Source organism: Lactuca serriola, chromosome 1, assembly GCF_051521515.1.
Source record: "Lactuca serriola cultivar US96UC23 chromosome 1, Lser_US96UC23_V15, whole genome shotgun sequence".
Taxonomy (NCBI): Eukaryota; Viridiplantae; Streptophyta; class Magnoliopsida; order Asterales; family Asteraceae; genus Lactuca; species Lactuca serriola.
Genome location: NC_136408.1, coordinates 140510137 through 140535044, shown reverse-complemented (window position 1 = coordinate 140535044; position 24908 = coordinate 140510137). Strand labels below are relative to the sequence as shown.

The 24908-nt window shown below is 37.6% G+C and overlaps 1 protein-coding gene across 1 annotated transcript in view; it reads left to right on the top strand.

Annotated features, from left to right (window-relative positions):
- The first annotated feature begins 881 nt into the window (after positions 1 to 881).
- The window catches only part of LOC145099429 (leucine-rich repeat receptor protein kinase HPCA1-like), a 35795-nt gene continuing 11768 nt past the window's right edge, over positions 882 to 24908 (top strand). Inside the window, exon 1 of the mRNA XM_079037010.1 lies at positions 882 to 1258. The gene's annotated coding sequence lies outside the window, so the exon portion shown is untranslated. The remainder of the gene's footprint in view (positions 1259 to 24908) is intronic.

Sequence of the window (24908 nt, the reverse complement as noted above, 5' to 3'; positions counted from 1 at the left end):
TGACCTTTCCAAATCCTCCAAAGCTCTCGTAATTGCCCGATCATCGATCTCCGCACACTAGAAAATTCTCACGCATCTTGCAAATTTAAAGTTTAATTCTTCCAAGCCTTCAAGTAATTGACAAACCCACTCCATGCATCATCTCCGTAGTTATCAAGCCCAAAATTCTTGACCACTTCTAAGCCCAATTGCTTCCCTAAGATCCCACTCCGCTACTCTCCGTAAAACCTGCAATTATGCTCACGAAATTCGAAAGTACCCGAAAGTGGTCATAAAATAACAAAAAGGAAAATATGCATGGAAATTAACTAAAATGTGAATGAAATATGTTAAAATAAACTATAAAAAAATAAATAAAATGAAACTATTAAGGCACTTTCACACCTTATGGAAATTTCGAGAATGTTTTTGAACTTTAACTACGGTTTAATATTTGATTTCATACTCGAAATATTTTCAGTAAAAATATTTAAAATAGTCAAAAGATAGAACGTTTTAGACCAATTAAACGCAAATCTGTAAATGCGATTTTCCAAAGTTCTACAACTCGAAAAATTAATTTTGTTTGTGTTTTTGGAATCCTTTAATTAAAATCAATCAATTACCGCCTTTAGAAAATACCGCCTTTAGAAAAATATTTAGATTTCTGGAATTAGACACACGAATCGAAACAGCTTTTAAGACATTTTAATATTTAAAGTGGGACATTGTACTTTTTGAGCATGCATTATATAACAATAATCTCTCTCTCTCTCTCTCTCTCTCTCTCTCTCTCTCTCTCTCTCTCTCTCTCTCTCTCTCTCTCTCTCTCTCTCTCTCTCTCTCTCTCTCTCTCTCTCTCTCTCTCTCTCTCTCTTAAGATTGTTGAAAGAGACTAAGATCTTCGTTTTGTTCCTATTGGGCCAAATTCACGTCCACCCCTCCACCCTTGTTCAATCTCACCATAAAACCCAACCAAGAACTCCCTCTTCCTCACTCTCCTCTCTCATTTTCGAAGCACCACCACTTCACCACCGGAACCAACCACTCCCTCCATTGCCTTGGAATAACCCTCCACCCGAAAACATCAACCACCACCTCCTGCCACATGCCGCTACCCTCCCTCCCTTCCCCCCTCTCTCGTCCTCGCAAAACCGAAGAAGAAACAGAAGCAGCAGCAGGCTGCCACCACAACCCATTGTCACCACCGTACTAGTATTGTCGGAGCTCCCACCGCCACCACCGTTGCTGTGAAAATTTTCCAGCAACCACTACCGCTGTAAGTCTCGATCACCATTACCACTCGTTATTATTTATTTTTCTTATGTCGTGTTTCCTTTTTTTTTTTTTCATGTACGATGTAAACAGAAACAGCTCTTTTCTTTTCCAAACATTGATTCATTTTAAATGAATTCAGCCCCCCGTTTATATTAGCTAATTTAAAGTAGCCCCTTATGTAATAATTGTTACACATGTAGTCCCATTTTTAAATGTTCGCTTGGTTTTTGTTCCTGCGTGTGTTTGTAAACAGAAGAGGATGAATCAAATTCTCAAACTTCATTTTCAAATTAATTCTTTCAGCCCCTCTCTTAGAATTTTAACAAAATTAGTCATAATTCCCAAATTTGATGTATTTTAATTAAGATTAGTCCCTTATTTAATATATTTTTACAATACAATCCCGGTTTTCGATCATTGCTAGACCGTGTTCTCGCGATGTTTCCCTGCTCAAATCATATACTTAGTTAATTCGAAATCACGCTACAAAAGGTGAGTGATTACGACCCCTTTTTAACGTTTTGATTATTTGGGGGGAGAATACTTATAAAACATATCTATCGGTTATAAAATTTGCGTGCAAAAACGCGTATATCTAGTTATAATTAATATTATGTAAAAATAATATATTATAGACTAGTATTATCATGACATGCATATGTTGTAATGGTTTTGAAATGTTATCAACCTTGTAAATGTTTTAAACCTATATCATGCATGTACAAACACATATATTAGATATATGTGTATAATTTATAACACATATACCTTGTAATTTATATATGTACTCAAGAAACTTACTACCTACTTAACTGGGTAATTTACATTTTTTGGATATATTGAAATTACTTTGCTTTTAGAGTGAAACTTTATCGTATATCTTAGTTAATGGCATTTATAGTGAGACATTATTCACTACCTAAGTTCAACTACTTAGTATACCCTCTCGGCTATAACTGTTAATACTCGGAATGAGACACGCATGTATAGATCTATACAGGTTGACACCCCCACATATGGTTACTAGCTACAACCTCAACGGATCAATCGAAGTGGGTGATAATTATCTTCAATCTTTATCCACGACGCCAGATGATGTTCCATAAGGAGTTATATCAAGTCACATAGCTCGGTTATAGGGATCACTATAAGCATTAACAGGAATATTTATCTAGAAACCACAAATTGGGTTTGTCTTTTTATCAAACATGATTTTAACTACAAAAGAAATACGTTTTAGACTTTTTTTAAAAGTATTATTACTGTGGTTAGTAGAAAATCTGTAAATCTTAACAACCTTTGTGTTGACTCTTAGACTACATGTATTCTCGGGAGATCATTGACCCAGCGTTTAGCAGACAAGATAGTCATGGATTTGGGGAAGTCTAGTCTTATCTAGTTTTTGTTATATCGATCTATTGTTATGGAAAATTAATGAACTTATTATTATTATTATTATTATTATTATTATTATTATTATAACATTATGAAGCACGAAATATGCAATGGTAATATTTCTTTGTACAACCCATGGGAATGGTGTCATCCTCTTCAATATAGGGAATCGTGATTTCAACACAGCAAAAGCACGTTCAATGACATTCTGAAGTTTTGCATGTGCATGGTTAAATATTTATTTATTGGTTAAAGCACGTATTTGACGGAAATCTCCAAACCATTACCTCACAGTATGATACGGGGCCATAAATCCTCGAATATGTACATACACGAAATCACAGAGATAATATTTTTTTGTGAAAATGCAAAAAATTTAACAATTTTCAAACTAATATAAAACTATTTAATTAACCATAAACTCACCTTGTGGTGGATATGGGAATAGGGCATGTGGAACTGCTAATGCTTCTGATAATATTCTAGAATCATGTGCTACCCTTCCCAACAGGCCATAGCAAAAGTAAAAGCCATGTTGAAGTCTCAAATTGCCAATACGTTTTGGTAACAATCTCCTTTTTCCCTACCTCTACATAAATCTTATTTCTTAGCAGGGACAACAACACGTATCAAAGTGTCATCAAGTCCACCAACTGCTCATTTGAAAACTTTTGTAGCCTCTTAACATGTCCCAAAATGTTTCGATTTTGATTAAAAGAAGTTGGTATTATAATGTCTTTTGCAAAAAGCATCATTTTGTCCAACACTTCAAGAAAATATTTATGAATTATTTGCTTTGAGTATTGAAATCTCCGCTTTATAATCACATAACGTTGGTTGTGACCATTCATCATAAAAACATATTCATCATTTCCTCAATCGATACATGCTTGCCATCCTTTAATTATTAATTTACTTTAAAATGACAACATAGTTAGAAAAAAGATTCACGAGACATGTATAGTACTTTAACACATTGTATAGGATTACATTCCAGTAAATCTAATATGTATTCATGTCCCCTCATTTTTAAGTCATTTTCCAACACTCGTTTCACATCCCTCTTGCAAAAATAGCGAACAGACAATCACATTAGAATTACGAGAAGTATCTTTTGATTGTGATCAATTATGAACCTATTAGTAAAGAAAAAGTATAATTTTAAAACATAACATTGACCAGAATTCAAGTAGCAAAAACAATAAAATTAACCAAAATCAAGTTGCAGAAAACATAATGTTAACTAAAGTTCAAGTAGCAAATATCATAACGTTAACAAAAATTCAAGTAGCAAATAAAATAACATTAACCAAATTTAAGTAACGAAAAACATAGCCATGTAATTCCAAGACAAGCAAGTAAACCTAAACAACACAATCAATTAAACCTAAAGTACAATATTCCCATCTTTTAGAACACCTAAACTTGTAGCACTCATCTCGATCCATCCTCTTAACATATATGTGTCATTGGGAAAATTTATCTACATCTCTGTCAGATTCACGATCCCTCCAAAAATGTGATAAGAAGCAAAGCATACAGGGTTTATTAGGCCTAACTCAAAGAACTATAACTTCTCTAAACATTGAGGAAATATAGGCCCTTGAGTCAAATGTTGTAGAGCATTTTGCATCTCAAGTGCTAAATCTTCAACACTAATAGAAGCTTTAGGTGAGGCATCGAAATATGGATCAGGTGAGGCATTAGGAGCTTGAGTTCTAGGACTTGAGGGTTTAGCCCTTTTGTTGGGGTTATCGGAAGGTGAGGTAGAAGAAGGTGAAGTCGTAAAAGGTGGTGGCTTAGGAAAAGGATCAATAGTATGATAGGAAGTTGTTGGATTAGGAAAAGGATCAATAATATGATAGGAAGTTGTTGGATTAGGTGTCTAAGATACCCTCTCTCCTCTCTCTCATAACCATCCTTTCAACCTAGTGTGTTTGTGAGCCATTAGAGGTACTGCAATTGTGGTACATGTTCTCAAGAGCAAAGGAACTTCAAGAATTAGTTGTTATTACTATATAGCAACAAAGGTATGTAATCTAATCTTTTATATGTGTTTTTAGAAAATATTATATGCATATTAGAGTTTTTCCTTTTATGTTCATTTGTTGTATGCCTAATAGAGAAAACATAGATCCAACCAGGGTTGCATGCTCACATAGGATTGTTTGTATAAAACCCATCAATGGTATCAGAGCCTTTTGATGTTATTTTCAATTAGATTTAATACAATAGTTTGATTTGAAAAATTAGGGTTTATGGAAAATAAACACTAGGGCATAGATTTTTGGAATTAAGGTTTCAAAACCCTAGTTTCGAAATTTGTTTAGGGTTTTTTGAACCCTTTCCTTTGGCCCCATATTATCGATTTTAGGGTTGGTGGATGCTAGGGTTTTCAAAAATACCCTCCTTCCCAAGAATAGATTTTGAAATTCTTGTGATTAGGATAATATTATCTTTGGTAATTATCTTATTAATTGTTTAAGAGGATAATTAAAGATTTTTTGAAATATCCCTTCACAAATTTTCAAAATCTTAGGGATTATGAAATTAGGTTAAATTTATTTAATTTAATGGATAATCCTATGAGATTTAATAATTTAAATTAATTGTTTAATTTTGGATAATTATTAAATCAAGGTTTATATTTAAGATTTTAAATTAAAAGGTATTAATTTTGAAAATTTTAAATTAGATTAAAAACCCTAGTATTTTGAAATGTTTAAAATACACCCTTATGCTATATATATATATATATATATATATATATATATATATATATATATATATATATATATATAATTAAAAGTTTAATATTATCTATGTATAAGAAATGTCAGTCTTACCGTTAGTAGCTCTCATTCGCAAAGCTGGTCTATAAGGGGTGTTTAAGGAAGCAGCCCATAAAATGACCGCCATTGGGTATCTATTCTTTCTCACCGCACTCTTAGCTAGTGGAGGTTCGTTAGCCGAACGGGAAAGATAGGACATTAATTCTCTCATAAATAGGTATAATGATAAATATAAAGTAACTAATTATTTTTAGAAATTCCCAATCTTAGTTACTTTAGGAAAAATGTGAAAATGATGCTAGCTCATGAAATTGCACATTGCACCTTGCCAAGTCGTTAGTGGAGGGTGTGTGGTTGACCGACACACTAACTTGGACTAATAAGAGTGGCAAAGGGTAGCTCAAGAATTATCATAGATTAATGGAGCGTGTGTGGTTAACTGGCACATTGATTAGGTAGTAAATGACATCGAGAGTGCCAAGCTAATTTTGCATGGTTATTCACACCTTGTTTGTGTTCCTCAGTATCCCAGTCACAAACTTGAAGGGCATAATCGAGATTAAACATGCCATTGAAAATTTCAATGAATCTCAAAAGATCTAGGAATTTCATTTAATAAAACCTAATTTATTTAAATTTCGTTTTTCATGGTGGAATTGGTAAATCATCATTTACCTACCTTCGAATAATTTACAATTGGATTACGACATCCCTCTTCCGAATTGTGAATTATTGTGTTGGTCCTAGCCTTAATATTTCATTTAGGTGTTACATTAAGGATTCCTTATCTAATGAAAACTTGTCTTTATTCTTTTGCAAATGCCTACCTCAAACAACGCTTCTGGTTCCTCCAACAACAGCACATTCTTGCTCTTGAACATTTGTATGAGGGTCACATTCGATGGTTCCAACTTCAATGATTGGATCTGCAACATTCGAATGACCTTGCGCTACGAAAACAAAGAATATGTCCTCGATGAAAGAGGTTGATGAGTCCAAAGCTACTCCTGAAGAAATAGCTGAGTATGAGGCTCACCATAAGGATGTCACTAAGGTGTCTTGTATTATGTTAGCCACCATGACTCCTGAGCTGCAGCGGTTTTACGAGGACTACTAGGCCTACGAGATGTGCAAGGACTTGATGGAAAAGTACCATCAAAGGGTACGTCAAGAGACATAAGAGATAGTCACCTAGTTCATCACCACCAAAATGAGGGATGGAGAGTCCATCACGGACCACTTGCAAAGAATGCAAAGATATGTGGATCATCTCTTGAAGTTAAATGTGAACTTTGACGAAGATTTGGCTATTGAAATAGTCCTACACTCTCTAACTTCTTGTTGTGATCAGTTCAAGATGACTTATCATATGAGCAATGAGGAAGTGACATTGAGCAAGCTTCAAGACCTGCTAAGAACTGCTGAAAGTGGATTGAAAGGGAAAAGAGTAGAATCCACTCCTACTCCTAATGCTGCCCCAGTCCTAGCTATTGACATGGAAAAAGGAAAAAGAGGAAAGCTCCCTCAAAGAACTATAAGGTAAAGTCCCATAGTGGATCTTCTTCAAGTGGATCCAAAGCAAAAGTCGGTTTTGCCACTCCCTCCTTTGATCCTAAAGAAGCAATGTGCTATTACGGCCATGATAAAGGGCAGTGGATGAGAAGCTGCCTGAAATACTTGTAGGACATCAAGTATGGGAAGATAAAGCCCTCCTTCTTAGGTATTTATACTATTCTATCTAATAACTCATCACATGCTAGTTCTTGGGTCCTTGATACAGGATCTGGTTTTCACATTTGTTCTGATTTGCAGGGCTAAAAAGAAGTAGGGATGTGGATCATGGGAAGATGAACCTGATAATGGGGAATAGGAAATCATCGCCTGTCACCAAGATCGGAGTTTATTCTTTAGTGCTTAATTGTGGTTTAGGGTTAGATTTGAATTTCAATCGTTTGTATAGACCAGGTTTTAGATTTTCATTTAATAATGAAATTGGTTCTATTAATGCTTATTATATTGGATTATTTTATTTTGAAGCATTGCCTTGTAATGGTGTATATGAAACTATGATGGTTGTAGATAACTTAGGAAATAATGTTTTGCATATTGATTCGTCTAATGGTTTAGGCAAGGCATGCTTGTTGCATTGTCGTCTTGGACATGTCAACAAGAAGCGCATAGCCCAACTCCAAAAGGATGGAGTGTTGGAGTCATCTGACCTAAATACAAATGACATGTGCAAATCTTGTTTACTTGGAAAGATGACTAAATCACCTTTCACTGGTACGTGTGGGCCCTTCAGATCCACCACAAGGGATGTTAACCGCTTCTATGCGACTTTTACCGACGATTATAGCAGATATGGATATATCTACTTAATCAAGCACAAGTCGGAATCTTTTGAAAATTTCAAAGAGTTTAAGCAAGAAATGGAAAATCATATAGGCATGAAGATAAAGATGCTCATATCCGATAGGGGTGATGAGTATCTTAATATCGAGTTCCATGACTATCTTAAGGAATATGAAATTGTTTCACAATTGACGCCACCTAGGAAACCGCAGCTCAATGGTGTGGCTTAGAGGCGCGATTGAACCTTGCTGGACATGGTTCGTTCCATGATGAGTCGAGCTTCGCTACGAATCTCATTCTAGGGGTATGCCTTAGATACTGCCGCCCATATCCTTAATCTAGTCCCAACAAAAAGGTTGCCAAAACACGTCACAAAATGTGGACAGGGAAGGTTCCCTCATTGGCACATATCAAGGTTTGGGGTTGTGAAGCTTCCGTAAGACAAGAGACTCACGAAAAGCTTGAACCTCGTAGTGAATGGTGTATTTTCATTGGTTACCCACATAAATCCTTTGGATATATTTCCTACATACCTAGTGATAATGTGGTCTTCGTAGCAAGAAGAAGAGTTTTCCACGAGAGAGAACTCATATGCCAAGAGTACAGTAGGAGGACAATTGATCTTGAAGAGATTCAAGAATCAAGTGGTAAAGGAACCTCTAACACTAGCACTCAAATTGAGGAAGAGATTCCTGTTGAACAAATTGACGAGACTTTACCTCTTCGGCGTTCCTCTCGAGTTAGGATGGTACCGGAATTTTATGGTTTTCATATTACTACGGATGGTGATACGTTTATCAGTGATAGTACACTGATAAATTTGGATGAGCCGTCTAAGTACAAGGAATCCATGGTGGGCCATGAGTCTGCTAAGTGGAAAGAGGAAATGGATAGAGAGATCCAATCTATGTGTGACAATCAAGTTTGGAACTTGGTTGACAATGTACTAGGTCGAAAGACGGTTAGGTGCAAATGGATCTTCAAGAATAAGACCGACATGGATAACAAGGTGCATACATTCAGGGCACAGCTGGTTACGAAGGAATTTACTCATACCCCAGGGCTGACTATGATGAGACCTTCTCAACAGTGGCCAAGATCAAGTCTATTAGGGTTATGTTAGCTATCGTTGCGTTTCATGATTATGAAATTTGGCAGATGGATGTCAAAACTGCTTTCTTTAATGGGAAGTTGGCTGAAGATGTTTACATGTGTCAGCCAGAAGGTTTTATGGATGCTAAATACCCCAATAGAGTGTGTAAGAATGAGAAATCCATTTATGGATTGAAACAAGCGTCTCGCAGATGGAATCTTTACTTTTATGAAAAATTCAAAGAGTTTGGTTTCTCTAGGAGTGAGGATGAGTCCTATATGTATGTCAATTCTAGTGGGAGTACAATTAGCTTTCTAGTATTGTATATGGATGACCTACTACTCACGACATTCCAACCTTGCAGGAGGTTAAGTCCTAGCTTGGGAAGTGTTTCGCTATGAAGGATCTAGGGGAAGCTGCTTACATTTTGGGGATAAGGATCTTGAGAAATAGGAGTAAGAGTGTAATGCCCAGTTCCTGGTACATATTTAAATAATAATTATTCATATTTGTTAAGGGACTCGACGAGTTGGAGGCCCTAAACTCGTCGAGTAGGAATTGGATATGTTAGACGCGGGACTTGAAGCCTACTCGACGAGTCGAGGAGCCTCGACTCGATGAGTAGGTCTGCCATAGTAAAACCCTAATTTTTAGGGTTTGCACCCTATTTGAAGGCCTTAACACCCCTATTGTTGCCTCCCTCATCACCTCCCTTAGTCCACAAAACCCTAATTCGAAACCCTAACCCATTTTGAGTGTTCTTGAGCCACTGTTGTGTACTTTTGGTGATTTTGAAGCTGAGAAGAAAGAAGAAGCTTGGGGGTTCAAGAGGAAGCAAGTGGATCCAAAGTTAGTACTACATTTCCATCTCATTTGAGGTATAAAGTTTATTCCTTGTCCATTCATCTATTAGATCTCTTCTTGGAGTAGTTTAGGGTTTTAAGGAGCCATTGTTTGAAGCATTCATGGATGCAAACATGTTTTGGGATATTGAATTCAGATCCAAAGTCATTGAGGGATTCCATGGCATAAAGGTGCCAACTTTATGGCCATAGGAGTCCCATGCATCCTACGAACCACTTTTTAGGGCTTTTTGAGCTAAATGGACCATGCATGAATGTAAAGTATGTAACTTTACGTGTAATATTAACTCTAGGAGGCTAGATGTATGTTTTAGATGCATTAAGCCCGACTGAAATCGACTGGATAAATTTGGATAGTGGGGGACTCGACGAGTCGTTCTTAGGACTCGGCGAGTTGAGTTGTGGTTCCCCCAATCTTCTATGTTACTTAGCAAAATTGTTGAGTCTAGAAGGTGACACAGCCAATTAGACGTGTTTTGGACTTAAAGGTCAAGAACTCAACGAGTCCAAGGATGAACTCGGCGAGTCAATGAGCAAATGTCCCGACCTGTATGAAGTAGAACTCAACGAGGCCATGGAAAGACTCGACGAGTTCAAATGGGAAGTCCCGATCCTGTCATAAAGAGAAACTCGACGAGTTAGAGGGTAACTTGACGAGTTAGATCGCGAACTCGAGATTCTCTTAATTGTAGAACTCGGCGAGTCGAGTCAAACAGAATGTTGACTTGGACCAGAAGGTTAACTTTGACCAGGATGTTGAGCTTTGACTTGACTATTGACCCGAGTTGACCTTTAAAGGGGGTTTTAAGTTTGAAAGAGTAACTAAAAGAGATTTTATGTGTAGGAGTTTGAGGAGAGTTGATCCCAGCACCGAGGACAGCTCAGTTACTTCATGACATTGAGGTGAGTTACCTTCCAGTAGAAGTGGGTCTAAGGCCACAATGCCAGCCCATTAAGTAGGAGTTGTTGTTAGATGATTGTCTTCGTGATAATTAGCTGGTATGCCACTATTTGTTACGCTTTATGTGTTAGGATGCTATGATATATATGTTAGTATTAGTAGGGGTGAAATTGTCCCCGGTTACTGGTTGAAAGATACCGAAGGGGTGGATAGTACCCATGCATGCTTAGCAGTATGTTAATGTTATTTTGATATGTGGTAGTGGTAGGGGTGAAATAGTCACCGGTTACTGGTTAAAAGATACCGAAGAGGAGGTCAGCTCCCGGTTACCGGTTGAGAGATACCGAAGAGGAGGTCAGTTCCAGGCTTCTAGTTGAAAGTTACCGAAGGGAAGTCCAACTTCCCGTTATGCCAATCAGATACCAGTTGAAAGATACTGAAGGGTAGGCATTATATGTTTATAGTATGTTGTATGATGGGGGAAATCACTAAGCTTTGTGCTTACGGTTTAAAGTTTTTGTTTTAGGTCTTTCTTCTTCGAAAGGAAAGAAGCTGACACGGTAGAAGCGCATCACACCACTATTTTCCGCACTTGATGTTCTTGGGATTGTACTCTACATTATTATGATATGGTTTTGAGACACTTGATTTATGGTTTTATGAAATCAATTACTTGATGATGTTTTCTTATAAATTGTTCTATGAAACGCTATATTAAAATGAAATTTTTGGTCATGAATTTTGGGATGTTACAAGTTGGTATCAGAGCCTTGGTTTGAGGGATTCGGACACACCTTTGGGGGTGTCTAGACTCATATCGAGGGTGTGAAATATTTTTTACAAGAAAATAGTTTTTCTGAAATTTAAAATAAAGAGTTTTGAGAAAGCACATGGTGTGTGATGCATGCAATCGGCCGAGCTCGAGTAAGTTTTCCCCAAGATACACATACATGTTATGTTATGATATGATATGATTATGTGAACTGCATGCTAGATTAGGGTTGAGGATCTAGGATGGATAACTTACATACCTACTATATGTGTATGACAACTGCATGCTAGATTAGGGCTAAGGACTAGGAAGATGCCATGTGTGCTTTCTATATGTGCTTATTGAATTTCATGTTAGAACTGATTAGTCAGTGATGAGATGGCCTGAATAGGATATGCTTGGTTTTGTTACTCAATGCTCGAATGCTGCTTGCTTTGTGCTTTTAGGAGTTCCAGTTACCTTTCACTAACTAGTAAACGAATACATTAAGTTACATATTGCGAGGACTAAATAATTTCAGAAGGTTAGGTCTAGCCGTATTTCGCAGCTCTTGTTTGAGTCCAACCGTTGTAGGGTAGGACCTGTCATTCGAAGAATTATTTGGTCTAAGTGATATGTATTGGTATTCGTGAGCTAGTTAGGTAAAGGTTATAGGAATTTATTATGCAGCTGGTGCCGGAGAGTAGGTTAGAGAGTTACTATAGGGTAAGCCTAGAATGAGAGTAGAGCAGTGAGCAGAAGTAGTAGAAGGGTGTAACACCATAAATTTCAAAACAATTTTTCGCATTTTATAAAAGCATAATTCATTTAATATTCATAAAAACATCTATGTTTGAAACTCAAATCCATGACATATAAAAATCCCAAGATCTCATAACATAAAAATCCCGTGTGTGTACTGATCAAGTCGGCGCCTTCCCACGGTCATCACTAGTACCTGAAACAAATAACACCAAACACTGTAAGCACAAAGCTTAGTGAGTTCCCCAAAATACCATACATAGCACATATTAGCCACTCGAGGCTATAACTCTGTGGGTCCGTGGACCCTACTCTGTGAACCTTCTGGTTCTAACTCTGTGAACCTTCCGGTTCCAACTCTATAAACATGCACAACATAAATCATATAGAAATAATGCAGTACAACACATAACGTACATATAGCATACAAATACTCTGTCACATAACTCTGATTACCTACTCAATGTAAAGTATAGTGAGAAGACTCACCTCGGGTATCTCGGTAAATATCTGTCTCGGAACAAATGTGATCTAGCCTCCTCCTAATCACACAAAGTAACACACTCATATAGAATCTCATACGACGAAATAGCAGTCATCAGCTTTTGCATTGAACTTTGGGTTGGACTCCAAGTGAAGAAGGGTGCAAAGGCAACCAAATACTCTGAAATGGCCGACAGATGGCTTGTGTCCATATAGAATCTCATATGGAGTTTTCATCTGGGCTTTGTTGATCAGGACACGATTTTGAATGTAGCAAGCAGTGTTGATCGCCTCTGCCCAAAAGAAAACTGGAAGTTTAGAATCACATAGCATCGTCCTCTCCCCAATTAACGCAAAGGGGGAGATTGTTTGAGTGAATCTTTTCCATTTTTATGTTGTTTACATCGCTTGCAGAACCGACATGCATAATGGTGGGCTTCTTTCTTAGAACTGAAGCGATCTCTTGATCCATCTTGGCTGCCTCCAGAATGTAGCAGACTAACATTCGTTTCAGATGATCAATGAATGGCTCATAGTCGACTGGGTTGGAGAAAAGAATGTTATGCAGAAGAATCCAATCATGAGGATTGAGATTAGGTAAATCAGCAAGGGAGAAGGTATGCTCAGACTTGGCTGAACCTCAGGTAACCTTGAATTTGTCGTTGATGAATCTCCCTGCTCCGTGAGGCTTAAAGATCCGAACTGTGATAATTTTCTGAGCACTCCAAGTAAGGTATTGAGGTTGAGCGAACTCCGAATAGTAGTCGATTAGCTCACGATCAACCTTTGGGTCTGGATGAGGTACTTCTACGATAGGAAGAAAGTTGTAGAAAACAAACGCCTTCCGGGTGATTTGCATATCGAACTGAGAGTCCCTTGTATTTTCACGATCCAAAGACACTACTGGCTCAAGCCAATGGGTGCTAGGGGATTCGATAGCCTCTTTGATTAGCTTCTCCAAAGTCCAGAGGGGAAAGAGGGTTTTCTTTCTTTCCAGGAGGTCATGATCCTCCTTTAATCTCCTTTCATTCTCTTCAGCTTCCCTTGCAACCTTGGCATTGAGATCAATTTCCTTATTCCATGCCTTTCGCTTCAGAGCATCAGCTATTGTTTCCTCTTCCTCATCACTGTCATCCACAATACCCTTGCCTTTATCCTTAAAGCCCGAACCCAAAGCATGCTTCTTAGTCTTTGGTTGTTCTAGCTGGGTAGGAGGAGGAGGTTGAGACGAAGTTGTTGGTACTTCTCCCTCTTGTTTCGGAGGTACCACAATCTCCGAAACACCTTCGATGCGACTCAACATCTCAAGTGCAGGACGGAGTTTTTTAGCAAGATGTCATCTAATTGATAGGGTAAAGATAGGGTCGTGAGCCTCCAGAACGTTCGATAGAATGGCGTGTAAGTCTGAGACACAACTCTTGACGACAACCCTTTCAGAGAGAAGGTGATTAACCTCATTGTTTTCCTGAGAAAGTTGGAGATTTTTGGTTTTCAGCTGAGTAGTTTTGAGAGAGATATCATCCATGATCGAGTTTTCCATGGCTAGTTCAGCTTGGAGCTTTGTGAGACGTTCATTGAGAGAGCACTGAAGTGCAGCGTTATCCTCTTGAATGCTTTGGCGAAGGGAGGCAAAGTGTTGCTTCTCAGCAACAAAGGATTCTTCAAGTTTGGCAATGGTGTTGTTCACTTTAGAAGCGTTCAACTCAACTGCTCCCTGTAAAGTCTCGAGAAAAATATTAGCATTGTGAACTAGTTTATCGACTTTTTCAGTCGCTTATGTGCAGACTTCGGTTGAGGCTGCAATGGCATCTTTGGCTTTAGAAATTGAGGCTTCATGAGCCTTGAAAAAAAGTGTCAACCATGCCCTGAATAACAGCTTCAGAGTAGGGATGGTGAGAGGAGGAAGAAGCCATAAGATTGTCAATTTTCTAATTCAGCTCCTTGATGTGCTTTTTGGTAACGGGAGCATCATCATCTTCATCACTCTGAACCCGGTGGGGGCTGTAGTAGAAGGAATCAAAATCCATTCCTCCTGATTAATAAAAATGCCTTCGGGTCCCTGTCTAATATTCAAGCCAAGGAAAAAGTTAATCGGACCCATTAAGCTCATCTCAAATTTAGTTTTCATCAACTTTCTGAATTCATCTGTTAGGCTAGAATTCGTGGAGCCGAAGATGATATCATCAACATAAATTTGGACTATCATAAGGTGGTTAACCTCTTTCTTATGAAAGAAGGTTGGGTCAACCGAACCTTGTTTAAATTTGGACATTTTCAAGAATCGAGTAAGGGTTTCATACCATGCTCTGGGAGCTTGCTCCAGGCCATATACTACCTTGTCCAGATAGTAGCACTAATTTGGATACTTCTCGTTCACGAAGCCTGGCGGTTGCTCTACATACACCGTTTCTTCAAGTTCTCCATTGAGAAAGGCACACTTCACGTCCATTTGATAGACTTTGAAATTTTTGTGTGCAGCATAAGCAAGAAAGATTCGAACCGATTCTAATCTTGCAACTCGAGAGAAGGTCTCTTCATAATCTATGCCTTCTTCTTGACAGTAACCTTTCACAACCAACCGAGCCTTGTTGTGAATTACGTTTCATTCCTTGTCCATCTTATTCCTGAAAACCCACTTTAGTCCTACAACCGAAGCATCCTTTGGAGTTGGAATTAGTCGCCATACTTTGTTTTGTTCAAACTCGTTCAGCTCATCTTGCATGGCTTGAACCCAATCGGAATGATCAAGAGCTGTATTTACCGTCTTCGGTTCAACTTTGGAGACGAACAAGTTGAACATACAAAATTCTACTTGAGAGAATAATGCATCCTGTTTCGCTTTTAGCTGTGATCGATTTAAGACCTTTTCAGATGATTCTCCAATAATTTGAATTTGAGGGTGATCTTTGGTCCATTTGATGAGAGGAGGTTAATTTAAATCACAAGAGGGATCCAGTTCTGCGTTTATTTCTTCCTCGAGTTCTGATTGAGTATCATCATCATTCATATTTGCATTCTCCCCCTCGAATGATGATATGAGTTCAATGTCTGGTTCAGAACATTCCCCTTCGATTGGACTTTCGGTTGGACTTTATAAGGATTGATTCTCCCCCTGGACTGGTGACTTAGAATCATCTGATGAAGACGAACTCTCTCCTTGAATATGAGAATTATCTTTTGGAGGTTCGCTTGTCACGGGCATTTCAGTTGCTTTCGGTTGTTCTTCTGCTATCTTCTTTGCAGCGTCGTCAATGATTTGCTTCAGATTGTCGACCTGGTTATCTTTAGCCTTGGATTCGGAATTAATAGCTCTCTCTGGTTCATCGAAAAGTAGCATGTATTGCTCGAAAAGATTTGAAATTGGCATCGTTACTTGATCGGACTATGGAAAGATTTCTTGGATAGCACCTTTAGTTACCTTCAACTTCTTGACATAGTTATCGTCAAAAGTGACATAGTAGGTTTCTTCAATTTTCTTTGAACATTTATTCAGAACCCTATATGCCTTTGAGTTCAAGGAGTAGCCCAAAAACATCCCTTCATCAGCCTTTGCATCAAACTTGTTTCGGTTCTCCTTTGAGTTGAAGATAAAGCATCTTGAACCGAACACATGAAAGAACTTCACATTTGGCTTTTAGTTGTTCAAGATCTCATAAGGAGTGATTGAGAAGAGCTTGTTCAGATGTGATCTGTTCTGCATTTAGCAAGCAGCAGCAATAACATCAGCCCAGAAATACAGAGGTAAGGAAGCGAAGTTCAACATGGTTCGAGCTGCTTCACACAAAGAACAATTTCGCCTTTCAACAATTCCATTCTGTTGTGGAGTATACGGAGCAGAAAAGTTGTGAGTCGTTCCCTTCTTTTCTAGAAAGTCTTCAAAATCCTTGTTCTTGAATTCCAATCCATTGTCGCTTCTCACGTTACGAACCACTTTTCGTAGTTGAACCTCTGTTTGTTTTATAAAGACTTTGAGCTTGGTAGTGGCCTCTGATTTTTGCTTCAAGAAAAACACCCATGTGAAGCGAGAGAAATCGTCTACAACAACAAGTATATACTTGTTTCCAACAATGCTTTCGATTGAAGAGGGACCACCTAGATCGATGTGTAGTAGTTGTAGTGGTTCTATCACTTTTGTGTTGATTATAGTAGGATGACTTTGTCGACTTTGCTTTCCCATTTCACAAGCTGCACACAAATGTTTTTTGTCAAATTTTAGAACAAGAAGACCTCGAACGTGATCACCAAGCACCAGCTTGTTGATGTCTTTGAAATTGAGATGTGAGAGCCTTCGATGCCATAACCAGCTTTCCTCTGAGTGTGCCTTCGTTAGCAGGCAAACAGCTGGTTTCCCTCGAATTGGATTGAGATTTAGAGGGTACATCTCTCCTTTTTGCTTCGATTTCAGCAGAATATTATTGGACTTATTTTCAACAATTTCTGAGCCTTCGTCATCAAAGGAAACCTTTAAACCCATACCAACCACCAATTGTGAGACACTAATGAGGTTGTGTTGCAATCCTTCAACGTATGCTACCTTTCTTATCAAGAAGTCACCATTTGTAATCATACCATAGCCTTTGATTGTTCCAAACGAATTGTTTCCATATTTCACCGTTCCACCATCTTTGAGGGACCGAAACTCCCTTATTTCTTCCCTTCTTCCTGTCATGTGACGCGAGCAGCCACTGTCAATATACCAATCATCATCGAACTGCTCGTCACGCATAACTTGCAAAAAATTAAGAAGAATTTGGAACCCAAAGTTTCTTGGGTCCTTGTGAGCCTTTGACATAACAGGCAATAGTAAGAAAAACATAGACCATAAAGGTTCTTTTTATTAATGTTGTTTCATCTTTTCTTTTTATGGTGAAAACTTTGATTTTAATCAACTTGGACTCATTTGATTTAGACGTAGGATTTGTGGTTTTGACGTCAGCATGCTTTCGGGTTTCTTTCGGGCGTCTTTCGTCTTCTGGAAAGAGCTTTCATTTCCCTTTTGAATCTTTTGTTGAGTGAGAACGAGAATAATAAGAAGGAGATTTAGAAGCAAAGTTGGATCTTTGGTTATTGCTCTTCCTTGGTTGAGAATAGAAACCACTTTCCCTTCGGCTCTTCTCACAAGTGGACTTGCGACCGAACCCATCCGTTTGGGTTGCTTACATGTTGAGGACCGAAAACTTCCTTCCAGTTGTCATTGCCCCGGGGACCGAAATTACCCTTTCGGTCTGTTTTACTTTGGGGACCGAAAGTACCTTTTTGGTTGTTTATCACCTGATGCCCGAAACTTTCCATTCGGTTGTTGTGACTTTGTGAACCGAACCTATGCCTTTTGTTGTTTTCATGGTAGTAGCCGAAATCCTTGTTTCAGTTGTTCTTGCCATGTGAGGGAGACTGATTTCGTGAAGTGGAATTGGCTCTTGTTTCTCCTTGTGATTTGTTTGTCTTTTCATACCTAACGTAATGAGGATTCTGGGATTGCCAAAATTGTTTCCTTTCTATGAGATTTTTCTTGTATCTCAAATTCCGTTGATGCTTTCTTTCTGCCACTTGTTTTGGATTTTTGTGAATGTTGGCCTTTTTCGTTGGTACTTGAGCATGACTTTTGCTCTTTAGCGAACATGTCTCACTTGATGTCATGACCGGTTTGCCTGAAGATGTTTTGGTACCACTTGTGCTTGGCATATCAAATCGTGCAGGTTCATTAAGTGGTTCTGCCACATACCTACCTTTCACTCTCCATGATGTTTTCTAAGATAGACCTTCTTTTTCATCGGCGTTATCAATTGGTGCTGACCAGAAAAACTCATCACGTCCATCAGCATTATCTTCATCTACTAATGTTGTTAGTTCGGCAATCTGTTGTTGAGTGACTCCTTGAACTGTGTTTACTTGATTTGGAGTTGTTTGAACCTTTTGATATACAACAACTTTTGCTTTGAGGACTTTAGTCTTGTCTTTTGATGAGCGAGCGAACTCAATAGAGTTTTCAGAAATAAGATTTTTATTGGTTTCGGGTTCACTCTTGACAAATTCAAAACAGTCCACCTTATCTTCTACAAATATTTCACTCATATCATCATCCTCATTGAATTCAGAAGTGTTTTTCAAAATCAATTTTATTTTCTGAACTCAACTTGGCATTCATGGAGTCAAATTTCTATAGAGTTTCGGTTTTGATCTTTAGTTTGTCATTTTCATCCAACAAATTTTTGACCATGTCCTTATGGTCTTTTGACTTTATGAAACGACTCTATTTTGTCAAGACCAATTTTGTAGGAAGGAGAGATATCATCAGAGGAAACAACATTTTCACAGTTGTATGCATCAGCATCGATTTCATCCTCCTTGAACTCAAGGAAAGGTAAAATCATGCGATGTACTTTCTTTCCAATATCACAATTAAGATGTAGCTGAGTAATATTAAAATATAATCTTTTAAGAATCAAACAAAAAACATTTCGTTGTTTTAAAAGCTTAAGATTGTCTCGTTGCAAATAGATTGTTTCACCTTAAACCTAATTAATTCCTTCTCCTTTTTCACAATCCAGATTCGCCTCTCCTCACTCTTCGACGATACCCTGCTAATTTGATCATTCAGGTTAGAGTTCGTGACACGAGTTTGGGTAAGACTACCACTCAAACTAGAAAATTTAGATTTTAATCCATTTAGTTCCTTTTCATAGTTTGTGATGGGTATTTTCAGAGAAATAAGATTAGTTTGTACATTCTTGAACAACTCATCACATTCGTTGATCTGAGCACTAACAGGTTTCGCAGCAAAACATTTGTCCTCTTGCTCCTTCTCGTCATCTAGTCCACCATTGGTTGTGTATCCTCGTATCTATGACACACCATCCGTCACCATCAAACATCTTCCCTCAACCTTTTCTTTTTTCACCAGCAGAGCCCTGCCATGAGTGGGCTTTCTTACTTCTTTTTCCTCTAAATATGTGGACCACACCTGAACTCCACCAAACTCATCATCATCACCAGTACCCTGCACAATTAAAGCATTCATGGTATTATTGTTAGTTGATGATTTTTTTTTCTTGATATCCTCCAATCGTCTTAGGAGGTTCGCTTCTTCATCGTCTTCGTCAACCCTTTCGGATGTCTTCCCCAACATGCAATCTTTGGCAAAATGATTCTTGCCTCCACAATAATGGCAATCAAAAGCTGAGTCCCCTCCAGTCTTTGTTTCTTTCTTCGATTCTTCGGTCTTAGAAATCATCTTTGGTTCCTCTTTCACCTTTTCGAAACTGTAACTTCCCTGCCAGTTTCGGTTCTTATTAGTGGGGAACTTTCTTTTGATAAACTTTCGCGGATTGGACACCATCAAAGCGTATTCTTCACCAGTTAGATCATAGTCATCAAGATCTAACTCTTCTTCTTCTTCTTCTTCAACTGCACTTTTTCCCTTGGAGATTAGAGCTAAGGAACCCAAGCTAGAAACTACATTAATTTCCTTTGACACAACACTCTCATGAGACTTTAGAATTCCCACCAGCTTCGCCAGAGAATAGGATGTGAATTGTTATTGTGCCTTCACAGTAGACACAACTGCCATCCATTTGGGTCTAACACCATTCATGAAGGTAACCTTCTGCTCAATAACCTTTCTTTCGATCTCATGCTTTATCATATTACTAAGAAGATGATTAAATCGATCAAAAGCCTGAATAAGTTTCTCTTCGGGCTTCTGTTTGAAGTCACCAAATTCAAAAAGTAATAGAGTTTGAATCGAATGCTCCAGATCTTCATCAGTAGAATATAATTCCTTCAGCCTATCCCATCTCTCCTTCCCTATAGTGCAAGAGCTTACTAACCAAAAGGTATCCGATTGCAAAGCGAACCTAATCGTCCTTAATGATTTGATTTTGCATTGAAATTTGTCTTTTTCTTCTTGAGCAACTTCCTTCACATCGGCGAGTAGTGCGTTATACTCCTTTTGCGTTTTGATTATCCATGAAGTGCGTGAGTGAGCAAACGGACTAACTGTGATTGCTTCTCAAATCAAATACCCATTATCTTCTGAACCGATTACATAATCTTCGAAGTGGTGCGTCCAGACTTCATAATCCTGAGTATACAAGATTAAAATCCTTGTTGTCTATCCAATACTATTGGAGAAATTGATCGGATTTGATTGTGAATCTTCCATAGACACTGTGATAATGTTTGAACGATAACTTGCTTAAGATCACACTTGTAATATATCGATAGATAATTAATGAGATACGCCAATGTGGAATGACGGCTCAATTAATAACAATCAATGCGGAAAACCCTAATAACTTCTTCAACAGAAGAGATGTGTATGAATTACGCAGTCTTCTGCTCTGATACCAATTGATGAGATAAAATCTCTAAGATTGTTTAGATCATTGACAGGTTAATCAAAGAAGGACAAACAATTATATTAAACGAAACAATGAACGCAAGATGGAATCAAGATAATGCTGAATGATTCAAATGTAGTCACGCCTCAACAGAGCTCGATCAAGAACTTCCACTGTAGAGGCGAGCTAGGGTTTACAATAAAATAAAGAGAATTATTCAATCGATGCCTACAATGATGCATGCATGCACCTTAAATACTAAAACCCTAGAATAAAACAAAACACGGTTGGACAGGCCGAAACCGGTTACAAAACTGGGCTAACCAGACCGAGCCTAAGACGCAACATTCAAAACTCAACATGTTAAAAACTTTACGTGCTTTGTCCACCCTTGGACATCAGATCTGTAATTTGGAACGTTACAGTCAGGGTTTGAGGGCTTAATGAGTCAATACCTTTCTTAAAGGAACTAGGGTTTGGGTTTAGAGTTTATTGGTAGAACCTTGAGGGTAAAGGTAGAAACTTTACCCTTCTAGACATCTCTAGGGATGCGGATCTGAAGTTTGGAACCTTTGGATTCAAGAAAAAGGGCTTAATGCATTAATTGGGATGATAGACTGAAGCACCCCATGAGTTCACAGGGGAACTCGACGAGTTGGGTTGGGATTACCCTGATTCTCTTGCATAACGGAGAAACTCGATGAGTTATCAGAAAACTCGACGTGTTGGGTCGCGATATCGCAATTCTGACTCTGGGGTGGACTCGACGAGTTAAGGGGTAACTCAACTAGTTAAGTCAACTCGGAGCATTGACTTTGACTTTGACCTTGACCAAGATTAACATTTAAGGGTTTGAAGGGTTGAGTTGTATCTAAGGAGTTTTTTTTTATTAGGGAGGTGGCAGAGCTGATACTCGAAGTTTGGACCTACTCAGCTACAGTTTGCATTTGAGGTGAGTCTCCTCACCATACCAATGGGTCGAAGGCACCAATGCCGGCCCATTACGTTTATGTGGTATGCTAGTTGATTATGTGGTATGTGATATGCTAGTTGTCTTGTGATACTTGCATGGAAGACCCCGGGGGGAGCTCGTGGCACTTGGTTGTCAGACCATGTGGGGGTGCCCATGACATTCCAGGTAAAGACCATGGGGGGGGGGTGCCCATGACACTTGGTTGTCAGACCATGTGGAGGTACCCATGCCATTACATGTAAAACCATGGGTGTACCCATGGCACATAGGTGTAAGACCCTGGGGGGAGCCCACAACATCGGTATGTTTATATGCATAGCTTGTATGGTTGATATGGTTTATATGGTTATATGGATTGTGTGGGGTATGTCATGGGGAACTCACTAAGAATTAGCTTACAGTTTCTTGGTTGTTTAGGTACTTCGGGATCTAATGGCAAGAGCCCGGTGTGATGGCGGGGCATGCACTTTTTGGCGTTTTACTGGGGATGCACTGATATTATGAATAAATTGTTTGATGTTATTGATTTTGAAAACAAATGTGATTTGAATTTTATATTTTATGGAAATGATTTCGTATAAAAAAATGAATTCTTTTTATTGGAAATTTGGGCTGTTACAGGTAGACTGGCCCAAAGGCACCCCACAACAGTCCATTCCATTACACACAACAGACCCAAATAAGGAGCCCAAATGCCATCCTGATATCGAGAATAGCCTTATGCAGAAAACAACCATGTAGGAAGAATAATTCAAATGCAGTCATTAATTTCAATTAAAAGAGTCTTATGAATGTTTTTATAGTAGTTGCATTATCTCCATGACTTCCTAAATTCTAGCTTAATTTTAGGACTTCATTATCCATTTAAGTTTATGCAATCTATTTTGACATCCTATATAGAAAATTGCTCCAAGTACCCTGTTCTTCTTCTATCTTGCAAGACCTGGAAACAGAGCGGGTTTTGACCCTAATTCGCTCCAAACCCATGCAAAGTTAATGGGTTTGGATCATATTTTATTATTTGTTTATCCATACACAACTTGTACCCATCAAACCTTTTAATAAAAGGGTCTTGTATGGATCACTATCGTTCTAATCAGTGTTCTACATGAGTCAAGGAGGTTGATCGTTCTACTTCCACTTCCTAGTTCCTAATGTTCGAATTCCATTTGATTTCCAATACAAATAAATATGTGCAATTAGTTTTATTTTGGAAACGTTATTTATCAAGCTATAATTAAAGCTATAATTAACGTTATTTAGCAATTCATGTTATATGTGTTGTAATGCATAATTATAGCCAACTCCTAATATTCTAAATAGGTAGGGTACAAGGGTTGAAAATTCATTCATCCGGTGGATAAGGGTATGTGTTTAATTTGTCAAAACCTTGCGGGTTACAAGTTGGGTTTGGATCAACATTTGAAAATTGCTTAATGGGTTTGGATTAAGGTCGGTCCGCTCCAAACCCGCTCTCTTGCCAGGTCTTGAGAGAGTGGCTACGAATCAGTTGTACCATAGGCAAACGTGTGGTATCGAGGTTGGTGGCCATGAAGGTGGCAGGAACAGGGTGTAATTTGAGGGATGAGAGATTAAGAGATGGGGATCATTATAGCAATGGAGTATTATGGTGAAAAGTTAAGGTTTCATGGAGTTTCCATTAAATAGGTGGGAGGAAATCAAAGGCACGAGTAACAAACAGGACACATTGGAAAAGTTCAGCACCGTCATCGAAGATATAAGGGGAGGAGATGTGGGCTAGATATGGGGAAGGCAGACCATATTATTATTACATTATTTTATTGATGGTTGATTGCACTTTTTGGACAACTTGAAATTATATTATATTGGATCAATTTTTAGAAAATCTAATTTTGTTTATATAGTATATATAGATAACTTTACGTTTTAAGTGTAACAACTAATATTTAGAAAAAAAATATATGGTTTTCAAATATATATATATATATATATATATATATATATATATATATATATATATATATATATATATTTACAGTTTCAAATGAAAAATGATATATTGAATAAAATTGAGAAAAATAATAGTCCCTTGTAAAAAATGAATTGTCAAATTTGAAAAAATAAAAACTTATTGGTTTTTGTGCCATTTTTTCAAATTTAGCATGTCATCAACGCCACAAAACCAAATAGTGTAATGTTAGCATATTACGTCACAACACACTAACATTTTATCATGCCTAGTCAATAGGTAAGTGGATTAACCAGTTACGTAGTCAACATTTTAAAAATGGAAAATCTCCAATAAAGTCCCAAAATTTTGGTCCAGCTTACGTTTTAGTCCTGAATTAATTTTTTTAAAAGAAAAGTCCTAAGAAACGACAAAAGTTTGCATTTTGATTTTTTTTTACCGGTTAGAACCGGTAACAAATTAATTTAGAACTATTTCATAAACTTGCCCAAAATATTGAGATTTTTTTTGCAAACAAAAATAGTAGGATTTTTCTACAAACATAAACTTTATTATTATTATTATTATTATTATTATTATTATTATTATAAATTAGTTTATTAGTTTTTAAATTCATTATCATTAATATTGTTAATAATACATATAAATACGTTTAAATGAAAAAACAAATATCAAAGACATCTTTTAAGGGTGAATGTGGGGGGATGCTGCTTAAGCATTGAAATCATAACTGTCTGTTTCTATATTTTCACTTTGTCACATTTGTTATTATTGTTTTCAATTTAGAATATTAATACTTAATAATTTAAAAGAAAATGTCTATTTTTAAAATAATTTATAAAAAGTGATTCTGTCTCATTGACTGTCAATATTATCATTAAATTCTCACTTTTTTTGCTTATCATTCTCAACTTGTAAGCGGAAATTTCTTAAATATATTTTCTTGAATCGATTTTGGGTCTGCAACTGTGATAAAATCAACATTATGATTGTCTC